Below are 16481 nucleotides of genomic sequence, written 5' to 3' on the forward strand. Positions count from 1 at the left end.
ATGTTTGATCAGCAGATAAAGTGGCAGAGAGCAGGAAAAGTAGGGGAGACCACAGGACCATAAGAATCCTGAGGAAGTTTTGTCATCTTTGTGCTGTTTCCATCAGTGCAGGAAGTCTGCAGATTTTGATCTTGCACACTGAAATCAAAGGTGAAGGCAAGCAAATGGACTTTATTCACTTCTCATTTGAGTGGTAAGAGTTTACCCATTCCTCACCAGGTGCCTAGAGCCTCAAGCAGGGATGACTACTATTCACCACTGTAACACTGATCCTGTTTCAAAGGCAGGTTATTGTTATTGTTTTGTGGGGTTTTTTCTATTTTTTTTTCAACTTACTGTTACACAAACTGGCCAAAGTCCTCTTCAGTCTGTGCCTGGGAGAGGCAACAAGCAGGTACTCATGGGAGACACAACACATGCTTCCCTTGCTCCACAGTCACTGGTTACACCCAGACCTCTGCATTGGACCCCCCTTGGTGGTCCTTCTGAACCTGCTGGGTGTGCATTTCCGTCCACCCTTGCTTCACCTTGGTGGGCTCCTAGGTGGGTCATGCAGGATGAGGTGCTGTGCTAACACCTCACCAGGGATGGTCCCCTCCTCCTTCAGGGTCTTCATGCTGAAGGATGGGACAGGGAACTTCAATATGGCCATAAAACAGAGGGCAGCAACAAAGCCAGCCCCTTCGTTACCTGTGGTTAAACTCCTCTCCATTTGTCCTGCTTCACCACAAAACCCCTGCTGGAAAATTTTGGAGGGGTCACTGTGGTTGGCAGGTGGCTTTATAGCAGCTGCTGAGTGGGGAAGCAGAAGCATAACCACAAATAGCAGAAGACCACAGATCAGACATCAATACTGCCTGCACAGGGAGAGCAAAGTGGCCAAGAGAGATACACATAGCGCATGATTTCAAGGTGGAGCCCAGGGTCTAGCTGCAGGATGGCTTCTTAACTAGAGGCAAAATAACATGGCTTTGGTATTATAGCAATGTGATGCAACACAAAAGTTACCTTTCCTTCTTTTTTATACTTATTTTTTATTAATAATTTACAAGGAGAAGGTGAGGAAAGTGAACAATTTCAGCCTACATCTTTGATGGCAAGCTGCAAAGCTGGACTGTTCAATCTATAAATTCAGGGCTCTTTAGAAGAGCCAGTGGCTGCAAGTTGGGTATCCTGGCTGTCCCCACGCCCAGGCTTGTGCTCACATGCTGGCTTGCACGAAACCAGGAGTGGCATTGCAGCTTCATCTGCAGCAATCCTGAGTGCTAGAAACTCTGACTAACTCCCCAGGGACTCATGGGCTGCTGACTTAGGAGAGCATTTGCAGTTAAGTCAGGCTGGAGAAGTCCAGTCACAGGCAGCAATGTGGCATCTTATTGCTCAATTCATTCATCTTACTCGTTAACTGTTACAGAGGAAGAAATATCTTGGAAATACATAACATCTGACAGGCAGAAAGTGGCCAGAAGCCTTGCTAGTGTGATTCCTGCTCCCACTGTGGTTACAACACTGGGCGGTGGGTATGATACCCATCACGGTTAGACGGCACAGTTATGGTTTCCTGCTGCAGTGAGCAGGGTCTGCAGCAGACAAGGGGAATCCTGTGCCACCCTGGCTTGTGCTCAGCAAGGCACTGTAAAGACCACTGAATTTGGATTTAAGAGTGGGTAAAATGGTCCTTTGGAAAGAGGGTTCTGTCTGGAAATGATGGATAAATACTATCACAAGCTTCTGCCTCCTCTCAGGGCTGCTGCTGGGGTGATTTATGAGCCGGTTTATGGACACAGACATGCAGTAGCGATTGCCTGTTCCTCTGCAGTGCAGCACAGGCTGCAGCTGGCAGTAGCTGAAGGGCAGAAAGCACTGCTATGCAGTCTCCTTGGCTGGGTAGACACAGGCCCGCTGCTACTGACCCCAGAGAGTCCCAACCTTGGGTCCTCCCTCAGGATAACACCTGGCCCACCAGTCACAACAGTCATATCCTGGCCTCTCGTGGGCAGTCAGGGCTTGAAAAATCCTAATCACAAGGCAGCTGCAATATTCAAGGGGTCAGAGTTGCAAGGATGCTCTTTCATAAATCAAGTGCATCTACTGGCTGCATCATCCCAATCAGAGTTCCTGAAGAAAAAAGGCTTTTTGTCGGGAAAGAATGTTTGGGGGTTTGCTTTATGGTTCCAAGTCAATACATTTAAATGCTTTGCAAAAGAGCAACAAAAAGGAAAAAAGCTCTGCAAACTGGCCATGAATATTAAAAGCTCCATCCTTCAACAGACTAAGGCCAAGTAATAACCCACTCAGTTCTTGCTTATTCTGAGCTCATTTTTTAAATAAAATATGGAAGGTCATCAGAACACTTGGAGTTCATTAGACAGCCCAGTATCTTTGACTGAACAGGTCGCAACTTGCAGCTTGCCTGAGGAACTGTGTGGCTAATCTGAATGTCCCCATTCTGCTACTGCACAGGGGACTGCAGCCTCCTTAGGCCAAGGGTAGTTTATAAGTCTGCTCAACCGCATTTCATTCTTGTCTTGCCTTGCCATAATAAATGCAATAATCACAATCAGCATTATCACCCTAGCTATTTATTGTTGCTACTTGACTTATAATGGTAATTTGCATTATCGTGTGAGAGCCTCTCTATTCTAGGCAACCACATTGGATTGAGAAGATATATTGGCAGTCAAGCTGCCCATTTTAATTTATTCCCTCATCTTTGCAATGGCAGTGCTGGTCCAGCCAGCACACAGAATGAAGGGCTGCCAGCTGAGGATGCCAGCAATTTGCTCAGCTGTTCATCTCCTCACTTGACTTATCCCAGTAAATGGATTTCCACCGGGAAGCCAAGGAACACGTAGGCTTCTACCCAAGCCTGCTGCAGTTGCAATAATGTAAATGGAGAGACACAGCAAAATCTATATAGAAACTGCGGAGCTGGCTAGGACAGGTAGAGTCCCCATGCAGGGAACAGCTGGAAGAGCAGAGATGTCTTCCCCTGGTTGTGTGCAGTCGCACAGAGGGAGGGGAGAGATGCCCGTGTTCAGGTCAGAGGGATTTGGCCCTGGGGGTGCAAGGGGAGCAGGCTAAGGTAAGGTACCACCAGCTGCCTCTCTTGTCTCATGGGTATGAAAGGGCAGCTCATGACAGAACTGCAAGGAACATCTGTCTGTGACTTTATCACTGGTTTCCATGGAAAACGTTGTGTCACGGGGGAGTATGAATTCAAGGCAGGAACAAGCTGAAGAATCAGAGAAGCTGGGTAACAGAGCTGCTGCTGCTGAGCCAGGACAGCTGGGAGAAGGCAGGGCAGGGACAGTAATGTTATCTTACCAGTGGGCTTTCTTGGTGGTCATCTAGCACTTACAGGCTGCACAGCTGCCGTAGGGTTTCCGGCAGCTTACAGCGGCAATGCCACAGGTTGCTTCTATAAATCATCACGCCTCCAAAGGCCTCTCCACCAAACCGCCCCATAAGACCTCCCTAGGCTCCCACTACTCCCCCTCAGCCAGACGCCGCACCCCGAGTCCACACACACACCCCACACACCCCCGCCCCAGCCCCGGAGCGGCTCGGATCCTGTGTCACTAGAGGGCTCTCGAGTTATTTTATCCACCGAACCTCCGGTATTAATATTCACATCAGGCGCTGCGCTGCTGGGGCGGGTTGGCAATATCCTCTTACGGGAGCAGAGAGATTTTTCCATCTGGTTTTCAGGGAGCAGAGCGACCCCAAAGGCTATTGGAGGGGATGCCACAGGGGCCGGCGGGAGCACCAGAAATGATGCGTGCACGTACACTGTGCAGGCTACTGCTGCGACCACCGTACACGGGACCCCTTCCTGCTGCATCACAAAGCAGTGCGGGAGAAAGAGAGGGGTCCTGGCCCCGCAGGGCTTTCAGTAAAGTGCTAACTGCAGCAAACTCCCAGCCTCCTAGGCTTCAAGTAAAATGAGAGTGCCAACACATCCGAAGCTTGACGCCTGGTGAAGTATGAACTAGCAGTATGGGCTTTTGTTTACTGCCTCTGATGCAGATGAGGAAATATTCTTCTATAGGACCTGGAAAAGATTATTTAGAAAGAGAAGATGTGAGCAATTAACTTCCTGGATTGAGAGGTTGCATTGCAGGCCTCATCTGGAGGGGATTTTTCCTCCTATTTTGATCTGATATTAAGGCTCCTAGTGTCCTGCCTGGCTCTGGTGTTCCCAGTAGAGCAGGGGGTCTAGCCACTGCCCATGCACTGTCCTGAGCCACAGCAGCACTGCTGCCCTTGGTGAAGACACCATGAGCCAGACTCCTTGGCTCAGCACTGCACTTGGTGCTTCCCCAGCTGCAGGATGCCCCGTGCCAGGTCCTCCCCACCATGTCCTGCCCACAGGCACATGCACACACATGCACATCAGCACACAAGGTACCATCAGCATATGCCCCAGGAAAAGCCAGCAGCTGGCACAGAGTACAGCTGTGAGGGATGGGCACTTAGGGTCACAGGTCCTGGGTTCCCCCAGCTGGCTGTGGCAAGCCCTGGCCCAGGGGGTAAGCAAGGTGTGGGAGATTCCCAGATGTCTCTTCCACTGGCACTGGAGGGGAAGCCTACACCCTTCCATGGCATGCCAGAGCTGGTACATTGCAGGTCACAGGAGGGTTGGATCTCACACAGACCCTCGAAGCCTTCGCCAGCAGCAAAGTGCATGTCTCTCTTTGAGTTCATTTCCCTCTCACGGACCACATCTCATTAGCAGTAATGCTTTCTAAGCTGTAACTGGTATTCAAATCAAAGAGAAGTAGAGTATTTTCCCTTATTTATTGCCACTTTATTTGCAGTGGAGTAGTAGCTAGAGGCTCTGATTGGGACCCCCTTGTGGAGGACATAATGAAAAGATGGTCCCTGTCCCAAAGAGCTTCCGGTTTAATTACAGAACAAGTGACAACAGATGGATGCCCCATACAGACAGGGAGGAGCACAAGGTAACAGGGAGACAATTATGATTAGCTTAATAAGCCATGGTCACAGTACAACAGCTGCCTGCCATTGTCAGTAATTGTCGCTCCAATCGCTATGAAAGAATTATTTCAGTTTGATTGTAGAATGTTCTCCATCACCCAGGAGGAGAAAACACAGATATTTTCCTGTGCCTTGCATCTCATTTCTCTATGAAAATGTCCTACCAAGCCTAGGGATGCAGGATGCATTGCTTCTGGCAACAGTGCTTCTGAAGGATCTCCCTGCTCCTGCTCATTTCCCACCTGAGACATTACATTGGTTTCTGCCCCCTCTGCTTCTGTCCCAGCCTGGTCTCACCGTGAAATGGATGGAGAAGCTACAAATAACCAAGCTGGCAGGAGTGCAGGGACAGAGCACCATGCACCCAGCCTCACACAGGAGTGAGCAGGAAGAGGTCTCGCTGCTGGAGCTCTGGTAGTATCCAACCACAACCTGAGCCCATCTTTCTCTTTTCTCTCTGTTTCCCACCACCATGACTCAGCTACACTGTATGTGTTCACTTGCAGCATTTCGCATGTGCTCCAACACTGTGACTGTTGCAGTCTAAGACCAAATTGCTGGCCTTTTCGTGGCTAACGTAATCATCACATTTTCAAGTGCTGCTTAGTTCAAAACTGTTCCCATCTGTAGCTTTCTTGACTAACTTTTTTCAATGCATTTCTATATTTTTTCTACGCATTTTTGTGTCTACTTCCAGACTTTGGCTGCTCCGATTAATGTTTCAGATGTCTTTGAGCATCAGTTGAGACTGGCTCACTGTGTCACACACATATGCATGCACACTTGGAGGAAACTGGATTCCTGCATGCCCATGGACAGGAGAAACACAGAGCACATCTGGCCATCCAAATTGGATTTCTGATCTGACTGAGCCCCAGAGGAGCCTGTTTCACCCCAGCAAACAGAGAGAATCTCAAGAGACTAAGGCTGCAGCTTGGGCTCAAGCCGAGGCTCCACCAGGCACAGCTGCCCTGCACTCCTCCATTTCTACAACCACTGCCTGTTGTCCCTTCCCATGCACAGGCATGAGCCCTTGAAGAGTGAGTTGGCCATGCAGTGACTCGGACCATCCCATATTACTTCTCCACAGGTGCCCATCTTACCTCAGACTGGAAAAAGAGGCTGACTGCCTGCTGAGTTACACCCTGGCTCTCAAGGATCTCCACTGGTGTGGAGCCATGAGCTCATTCGGCTGTATCAGTTGTTGACAGCATCTCCCTGAGGAAAGAGCAGAGCTGTGAGCTCTGCCGTTGCTGGCTGCAGCAGTCACTGTGTTACAGGGACCTTAGCCCACCTTCCTCACTTCCAGGGGCTTGTACTGCATTTGATTTTCTTTGCTGCTCTCCTCAAGCTGAAGTAGAAGTCATGGGGTAGGGAAGGAGGATGCACTTGTTTGCATGCATGAGGATATGGCTTCAAGCTCTCCGGGGCTCAGGTTGTTACCTGCAGCACCAAACCTGCTGTTGCAGCAGCATGTGACAGCCAGCAGTGAGTGCAGTGGCTGGGCTGGCATCTCCTGCTTATGCTTCTCTGGAGAGGGCCCAGAAGGTTCCTTCAGCCATTGCAGTCCCTGGGGAAGCAGGAGAGGCACTGGCGGTTGGGCTAGTCTGGCTCAGCTGGGTGGGCAGTGGGCTGCAGCCCCCTTCTGCTTACCAGCACAGAGTGCCAGCATCCTGGAGAGAAGGGAATTGCTGGCTTACTGGCTATAATGGAGCCTGGCCAGTTTTGAGTGAACTAAATGGCAGTGCTCACACCAAAGCAGAGGATAAGCCCATGTGTGCTGCATGCCTGCCAAGTGCCACGAGTGGCTGCTGAGCAGGCCTGGCTGTGTCCTGTGTGTAAAAGCCATTTCAGGGAACTTCATTTGCTTTGTAGTGTCCTAAAAGAAAGAATTAAGTTGCTGTTGCCTTGCAGCTCAAATCACTCTGTGTCCTTGGATACTCACATCAGGTCAAGTGTGAATTAATTGTACTTGCTGCTTTTCTAGATATATTGCTTTTGTTGCGAGAGTAAACTGCCAGGCTTATTAGCAAGCTGAAGAAAATCTCTGGGTTTTGGTTTGTTTGTTTGTGTCCTGAGCATTAATAAGTCCTTATTTATTCCACTATCATAAAAAAACAAACCCCAAACAATCAAAAATTTTATGGCAGCTGCTGCTGAATCATGCAAAGTGGAAAACTTTCTTCAGTAAAAATTAGCCCATCACATGTTTGTTTGCTGGGTTATCTGGGGTTGCATTTCATTCCTTTCCCTGGCTGGTAACTATTGACATGACAGGTATAAGCAAGACAGAAGATAAAGGGCAAATGTAATCTTAAATAAAACCTTCTGCATTGAGAAACGGTAACTATATTGCAATCAATCTGCTGCTACTGTTTTCCTTCTGCTCAAGTGGATGTAAGTCAGGGTAAAGGAGGATGCCACAGGATGTAGCAATGTGCTTGCCGCAGCCTAGGCTGCCAAATTAGGTATCTTGGGGCCTTAAAGACCATAACAGTTGGAAATGATTTGCCGGCACATATTTTGCACCATATGTCCTAGCAGTTGCAGTACCTTTAAAGTGAGTTTAAGCAATGACATGCTGCCAGGACAAAGGCTGGTGTTCCTCAGCCTTTCAGCAACTCTGCTGACGGGACTGATTACAGAAGCTGCAGAAATCTGTTGGGTTTTCTCTGCGTTGAGAATGCAGAGCTGGTCGAACTTGCCAGCCAGCACAGCAAAAAGGTGTAGGACATAGAAGCAATTAAAGGCGAGTCAGCGTAGAGTTTGCAGAGGTCAAATATACTTGAACTGATCCTGTGAGAGTGAGACCATATTCCCAAAAGAAAAATGCAGTAAAATGGAGAGGCAAGCCCAACATAAACATGTATTAGGAAGAAAATATTTCTGAAGGATGCAATAATCTATTTGCGACAGGTCTTGGTAAATCAGCGCTTCAGTGCCTTATTTACAATGATGAGACAGATGATGTGAAATAATGAGAAGTCTTGCATAACTAATTTGCTGCAATGTTTCAAAGCTGTTAGTGGGATGATAGTGACAGAAAATAGAGAGGTTATTTTGTGCCAAGATTTTTGAAAAGCACTTCATAAAGAAAAAAGTTAAAGATTAATTAACTATTGGCTGTGGTATGATAGTGCAGTAAAGCATCTAGTTAGATAGACAAGTGGCTTAAAAACAGCTTATGAGAGGAGGCTAAGACATGAGCGAACCAGCAAGCATTTGATTTGAAGACTTTAATTATCTCTGATGTCTTGTATTTTTAAATGACTAGGTTGGGATATGAATTATTAGTTACCAAAATTTGCAGGTTAAGGCAACAGTGAGATTTAATAAGCAGGAAGGGAGCTGGGCTGTGTGCAATACAGTTCTGCTCTGAAAGGTGACTGTGAAAATTACATGCTGGAAAATTTTTTTACAGTTATATTTCATGTGACAGTTTCATAACCATCTGCACTGCAAACTGAACTGGAGATTCTTGAACATCAGTGGGAATGTTTGTAGAGTTGGGTGCTCATCAAAGTGAATCAGGGCATCAGTCTCTGACCCGAAGCCAGTAAAGGAGAGATGGGCTTTAATGGTGGTGACTAATGTGAAACAATAAGGCAGGGAGAAGGGCCAAGCTGCAAATAGCACTGTCAGGCAAGACACTGCCAAGTATTTGGGAGTCCTATTCAGTAAAGTTTTGAGCTCATCAGCATTGTATGTAGCTGCATTAAAACTGGGAGAAATAACACCGTTGTTGATGGTATTGAATGCAGAATCTGCACCATATGCCCTGTGCATTTTGCTGTGAATACAGCACAAAACAAAAGCAGCAGTTCCATAAATGCTGTTTTAGGACTGGATTAAATCTCAGGAGCTATGGTAGGTTTCTCCTCTGCTCTTCCATTTAAGGGATCTTTAAGATGCAGTAAACATATGTTTCATATAGGGGAGCCTGCTCAGGAATTCAGATATTCTGGACAGCATGGGTTTGTCTGGGTAGTGTTTGAGGCTGAGTGACAAGGGCTGAAAGATGGAGAAGAAACTCACAGACCGTCCAGAAACAGACACAGGAATATATATTAAAAACACAGCCTCAGCAGCCATGGGGAGAATGCTGGGCTTGTGTGTCCCTGTGTCTGTCCAGCCTGAGCCCAGAGAGCTGTTCATTCGAATCAGGGCACTGGCTGAAAGGCCTCCAGGGCTGTCAGTACCAAAACCATCTCAGGCTGTCTTGAGTCCTGTGTTCAGTAAAGCCTAAGCAGCTCTCTGGCACACAGGGTCTGTCTCTCCCCAGTGTCACAGTGATATTTTACAGGCCTTGAAGAGCAGTTTCTGACATTCTCACTCTCTTGTTTTCCTCCTTTCTCCAAACTCAGCATGCAATTTAGGTCACGGTCAACCCTTCCATTATTGTTTCAAACCTCCAAGCCAATAAAAATAGCTTCTAAAGGCTTTCATCTTATCTCCACCACCCATTTTTTAGTAATTCAGCAAGCACATTCTGTGCCCTGCTGCCTTGTTGGTCCTGAGCTTCCCAAGCATCTCTTCCATCTTTTATTCCAAATTTCTGCTGCAAATAGCTCTGCTGCCTGGAAAACAGCCACTTACTCTTCACCTTTGCTCACTTCTCTGTTAAGGACCTCATTAAAGTGATCCTCTGCCTTTCTGCAATTGAATTCTTTAGACTAAAGCTCCCATTTTTGCTCTTTATAGGACTCACTCCCACTTGCTACCTTCCCTTCACTGCCACTATTGAAAAAAGCTCACATGCATTTCTACTTTGCTCCCTCGTGTCCAGCAAGCCACAAAAGAAATATCTTTTGCTTCATCCTATCAGCTTTGTACCCACTTTCAGCAACATCACATTCCTCTGCAAGAGATGGTGCTGGATTTTGAATGCAAACAATCCATCATGCTGCACATAAATCCTCAGCTGCTTCTGTATCATCTTCCCCATGTTGTGTATGTCTTGTAGATACCAACATCTGTTGTAACTCATCCAACACTCAGTCAAACCCTAAAACTCTTCTTAGCATTTCTGTGACATCCCTATGAAGATTTGGGTTCCTCAATGCCTCCAAGGTGTATCTATGGCTGTTCTTCATCTGCTTCTTTATCATGCAGGTATTTCTGCTATTGGCAGTCTTACAAGTCACAGTCAGAGCTCTTGAGATGCCTGGTGTTATGATTGTTTCTGATTTCCTTAGCAACCTCTCTTTTGGCTACATGTCTGGTGTTCCCCCTCATCAGTAACTAGAGAACCTGATTTCTACCAAATTTGGCAAAAGCACAGAAATAGCAAAGACATTGCCTTCCTGCAAGTTCTGTGCAAATGAGTGTTTTAATAGAGGAGAGAGATGCTGCATTTGTGCCCTCCCACAGAGAAAGGCAAGACTGCCTCCAGCCTCACCTACCAGGTCTGGCAACAAACACAGCCAGGATGGTCACGGCACTCTGTTGATAGCCTGTAAGAGGTAGGTGGGAAACAACAGAGGAATGGGAAATACTGTGATTAGCCATCCTTTGGCATACTGCAGGGCTTGGAGGAGAGAGGTAGGGGAAGCATGGATGGGAAAGGCAGGCATGGGACTGGAGTGCTGGATGCAGAGCAGATCTGAGGATGCTGCTGTGGAAATGATGTAGAGGACAAGTGGAGGAATGACTGTTAGTGCAAAGGGCACAGATCCACCAGGAAAAGGTTCCTTAGTACTGCTGCTGATGAACCTGAGCATGTTAATAATGATTGGCATGATTAAGAGTTCTCCAAATTAACAGATCTCCAGTTCTGCACAGTTATATCTTTAAGTGTGGCACAGTTAGCTGATCTCATTCCTTTGTAACTATTAATAGCCCAAGGACTCTTTTACCATGTGATTGGTTTCTTCCTCTATTTTAGCACTGTAGATCTCTTGCCCATTTCAAACTTGAGAAAACTAGTATGATTGGAATACTTCTTTATGGACTGTTCCTGTTATTTCATCATTCACTTCTGCAGTGACTACTGACAAAGCAGATACCATGCTCTCTTTTTATCCTGAAACAGCAAATTTATTCACCAAGGGCTTCCAAACCAGTGACTGCTAATAACCCAGGCTCATCATAATACATGCTCACACTGCATGTCTAGCTGGCTTGCTTCTGCTACAAAACACTGGGTTTTCTCATTTTCAAAAGACAGTCTTCCAGCTCTCTCAATATTCCCATGGCTGTGATACTCCTCTGGTTGCAATGTTCTATTCTGGGGGTGGCCTGAACTGCATAAGATCAAAACATTCCACATTCAAGTTTCTAGATCTTTTCTATCATAAGTCATTTGCACATATTATAGTTGGTGCTTTCCCAAGGTCTGTTTTGAGTTTCCTACAAACCAGGGCTTTTATAGGAGAGATGTTAAGCATATGCCCAGCCTGCAGTCTGAAGGACCAGGCTTCTTAACCTAGCCACTTTCCTTCGGCATGATGGGGAAAGGAGTCTGCAAGCAAAGTTACTGGAGGCTTGGTTGTATGCTTATGGGAATAAAAAAGCCCTTCTGCATGGTCATACACTAACTAGAAAGAGCCATTAAAATACCATTGGGGTTCTACTTTGTGATGAATGAGGCCCACAGCTCTGCCTCAAGGTAGTGAAAACTAAGCATACCTTCACTGGAGCCTCAGGAATTCTTCTCAAGGGTAAATGCAGTAGATAGGAGGAGGTGCAGGCAGAACAGGACAAACTGTTAACTTGCAAGACACCTGCAGACTGAGGACTACATGCCAAATGCATTGAAATCATTGAATCGTAGCGTCATAGAATGATCTAGATTGGAAAAGACTTTTAAGATCACTGAGTCCAGTTGTAAAGCTAACTGCCAGAATGACAGCCTGTCCCACACAGACAGGATAGCTACTCACAGAAACACCAATAAAGCTTGAGGGGAGAGGGCCAGTCTGATCGGGCTGCATCTTTGCAGGTCAAGGGCTGCATCTTGACAAGCCAGGGGTTGCTACAAGGCACCTTAGATACATGAGTCTGCCTACATGATGTTAGGGTCAAAATCCTGGGGTAGGTGTCCACCCAGGGCTCAGCATGGCTCAAACCTTGGGTTGTAGTCTCATGTTGTTGTGTGTGCCACCAGCCAATGCCATCCTCATGTTTCTCTAGAGGTCCAGCAGGATCCTGCAATAGGAACTGCACATCACCTTGCTCAGTGGTGTCTGCTTCTTACGAAGGCTTTCTCAGTAGTAACACATCAGATAGTTCTGGGGCAAGATAGATGGGTGGACAGGTCTAGTTAAGGATCTGATGAGAGATGGGTGGACAGGTCTAGTTAAGGACCTCAGAGACATCAGTCCTGCTGAACAGTGTCTAAGTATGCTCTCTAACTGTGAGGCTTGGTCCAAGAGTGACATCCTCCTGCACAAAGCCTGTTTCCCCCAGAAAATATGACAGTTACATGAGCCATCAGTGTGTCCTTGTGTCAAAGAAGGACAAAGGTATCCTGGGCTGCATTAGGAAGAATCATGCCAGCAGGCTGAGGGAGGTGATCCTTTCCCTCTATTCAGCACTGGTAAGGCCACAGCTGGAGCACTGCATCCAGTTCCGGCCTCCCCAGTACAAGGCAGACATGGAAATAGTCCAGTGAGTGGCCACTAAGATGATTAAGGGACTAGAGCATCTCTCTTATGAGGAAAAGCTGAGAGACCTGGGACTGTTCAGCCTGGAGAAGGCTCAGAGGGGATCTTATCAATGTATATAAATACCTGAAGGGAGGGTGTAAAGAGAATGGAGCTGGGCTCCTTTCAGTGGTGCCCAATGACAAGAAAAGAGGCAATGGGCACAAATGGAAACCTGGGAGCTTCCATCTGAACACCAATAAACACTTTTTCTCTGTGATGATGACTGAACTCTGGCACAGGGAGAACGCTGCCCAGGAAGATGGAGGAGTCTACATCCCTGGAGGTACTGCCCATGGTCCTGAGCAACTAGGCCTTGCTTGAGCAGGGGGGATAGACCAGATGACCTCCAGAGTTCCCTTCCAACCCCAACCATTCTGTGACCTGTGATTCTGTAATACAAGCAGTGAGGACCATGCCTAGCATGTGGATGCCCAGCACTTTTAAAAAGGTGACCTCAACTCTGATATGACAATGAGTGATTACCTTTGGAAGGTGCTCCTGAGATTCTGCTTCAGCTGAAGCCTGCTGTGCGTACTTTGCATTTACTCTCAGAAACTACGCCCAGGTGGATGGTTCAGAGTACAAATGTATTTAAATTAGGTATGTGGATTTGCATCTTAATCATGTTATCATGATTAAGTAGTACCTTGGTGTTACCTGAGGCAACCATAGGCTACACACCTAAACGAAACCTGAAATAGTCAAATCACTTATGCTTTACATATATTATGTCAGTGTAGATTTTCACATCTGCAGGGCAAATCATAGATTGGCAAGCAGCATTTTAATGATTGAAAGAGACAGCCTTGCCCAGGACAGGCACTGATTAATTGCAGTAATGATGGATGCTTTGAAATAATGTATCCTGTTCCTGGACCATCACAAAATTAAATTTAGGCCTTGTCCTAGACCCAGCACATTTGATATCAAAACCTCAGGGTCAGCGGGGCAACAGTGGATTTCAATGAAGCTGGATTCTATTAGCTGAAGATCAGCCCTGAAGAGTTTAATTACTGACATAGGAGTCTCTTCAATTTGCTGTTGACTCCAGTGAAGCCATAACAATTTACCCCATTCCTGCTTAACGTCAGGAACAGAAGCAGTATCCATTTAGGCTAGGCTAGGCTAGGCTATTTCCATTGGGAGGGAGCTACAAGGATCAACTAGTCCAACTGCCTGATCAGATCTGGGCTGAACAAGTTAAAGCATGTTGTTAAGGGTATTACCCAAATGCCTCTTAAACACTGACAGGCTTGACCATCTCTCTAGGAAACCTGTTCCAGTGTTTGAAGACCCTCTTGGTAAAGACTGATGTCCAGTCTGAACCTCCCCTCATGCAGCTTCCCACAATCCGAAACAATTCCCACATGTCCTGTCCCTGCATAACAAGAAGAGATCAGCACCTCCCTCTTCAATTCCCCTCCTCAGGAAGCTGTGGAGAGCAATGAGGTCACCCCTCAGCCTCCTTTTCTCAAAACTAGACAAGCTCAGAGTCCTTAGCTGCTCCTCCTAGGACATTCCTTCCAGCCCATTTACCTTCTTTGTTGCCCTCCCCTCGTCTTTGTCAAGGACCTTAATATCCTTCTTAAACTGTGGGGTCCAGGAATTCACATAGTATTTGAGGTGATGCTCTCAGAAAGAGCAATCACTTCATGCTCTTCTAGGTTGTCCAGGCTAAGCACTCAGCCTGTGGAGCAGAGTCTTCATTTTTGCACTCAGAAAAGTCACCAAGCTAATGGACTCAGAACTGATAAACACAGCAGCTGCCTCCTTTTACACTAAACATCTGCCTTTATATCTCATGATGGAGAAGCAGGTCTCTGAACCCAAGGTTATTGGGGAATCCCTCCTTACCACTGCTCCCATGGTGCTTGGTGGTTGGAGGACCTCCTTGCCTGGGACTACAGGCTCTTGTCAGCATGTGATAATCACTGCCTGATCTTTTGTTACTGAAAACAGGGCTTTGATAGGACACCTGTGGTGCCATAAAATGTATGTTTGACACTCTCACACACATTAGCAGGCGCATTCTCTACCCCCATGTCAGTGGGAAGTGCACCCACACCCGTAACACTGTTTTTGCTCTCATCTGAGAATTTGAAATCCGAACTGAGGCAGCTCATCACAGATTCAATTTTCATAACTTAAAGTTGCTCTAAAATGCATGGATCATTCAGGCATTATATGGAGAGAACTGTACAGAGCTAAAAAGAAAACAAGAAAAAAGAGTGGGGACTGTAGATAACTTTTTATTGCCTGGAGTGGTTGAAGGCTGGTAATTATAGAGCTAGAGACCTGTGCAGGACCACCAGTTGTCCTTTCCTTCTTCAATGAAGCTGAAGAGTGAAGCTTGCTGCCACTTCTTCTAAGAGGGGCTGAACACCCTCTCAGGAGCACCATCAGACACCATCCAGCCCCCAGTCCTAAATTATCAGGTGCATGTCCAGCTCTTCAGGGTCCTCCCTGGCTTTTTGTCTGTGCTTCCTATTGATTTCAGAAGACAGCATGATCTCCACAAACTTCTGAAAAGTACAGCTGAGTGCCACGACCCACTCCTGCAGTATCTGCTACCTGAGGACAAGTAGCTCATTATCACTAGTCCTGAAGAGAAGGAGGTTGACATGGAGGGTGACAGGGAGCCAGCCCCTATCAGGGAGGTGAGAAGAAGGGATCAAATATTTCCTGTGGGTGCGGGACTGGCAGTGGCTGGGAGAAGGGGATTCAGGGAGGGGCAGCAGTCACACTTGACTGCACTGCCCTAAACCTCAGGTCCCTTCCAAATGGCTGTCAATGTTGTTACAAATCTTGGTAATTGCTGGCATAATGTGTGAGACTGAGGGCTTCTGTGCAGCTCTGCTGAGAAGGGGTAAGGCACAAGACAAAGGCAGCATTTGTGTAAATCCAGACTGAGTGCCTCTCGGTGTGTAATGGTGCAGCCAAGAGCAGCCTGCAGCTCAGGTGAAATCTTTGTTCACAGCAAATGAATAAGAGCAAAATGCCTCTTTGCACATTGTCAGGAAAATCACTTTGGCTTTGGAAGAGATTTTATTGAACAGAAGAGTGAGAATTCTCAGGAGCAGCCTTTCAGGATATTTGATGATGAAGTTATTTTTTCACTGTCCCAGGATGCTGCGAATAAATTGAAGCCATTCTGGTCCCACCTCTGCTCAGAAGTGCTCAGAAATTTGTAATAAAGAACCATCAACTGAGAATGGTTTGCTAGGTCATCATAACTGAAGAAGAAAAAAAGCATTTTTTGCACAGCATCTCCTGATGCTTTTAGGGCAGTGTACAACTGTATTTTTCCTGAATGCTATTTCTGTACTGTCCCTATCTCAAAATTAGATTGGAGTATTTTCTGATTTTAACTTCTCATTACCACAAAATTATTATCTATAGATTGTCCATTGCGGGGAGGGAACTACAGGGAAGGGAATACAATAGAACTTCTTTTTATTTTGATGATACAGCTTCTGAAACTCAAAGAGCACTTTGTCATAGAAGAATGAAGTGTGTATTAGAGTTGCACTACTTAAAATTCAAAAATATTTAATTCAAAGCAGATTAGTTCTCTTCCTTTTAGGTAGACTTAGTTTTGCGTATCTCCATGGGAACACTCCTATTAAAGTCAGTGGCAGATTTTTGAAGGTTCAAGAGAGGAGACTGAAAAGTTTTATTTTTCATCTCCAGTCATTTCTCTCTCGACATAAAAAAAAGTATTAATTTAAAATGCGGTATGAATAACACTGCCACCCTCAGCAACCCAAGAGAACTAATCCTACAGATTAGCTAAGAAAAAGGAACACATTTTCTATCTATTTTTCACACATATTA

This window comes from Neopsephotus bourkii, unplaced genomic scaffold (genome assembly GCF_033783945.1).
Source record: "Neopsephotus bourkii isolate Nb327-2 ecotype Australia unplaced genomic scaffold, CSIRO-AGI_Nbou_v1 NB_1707, whole genome shotgun sequence".
NCBI classification, from domain to species: Eukaryota; Metazoa; Chordata; class Aves; order Psittaciformes; family Psittacidae; genus Neopsephotus; species Neopsephotus bourkii.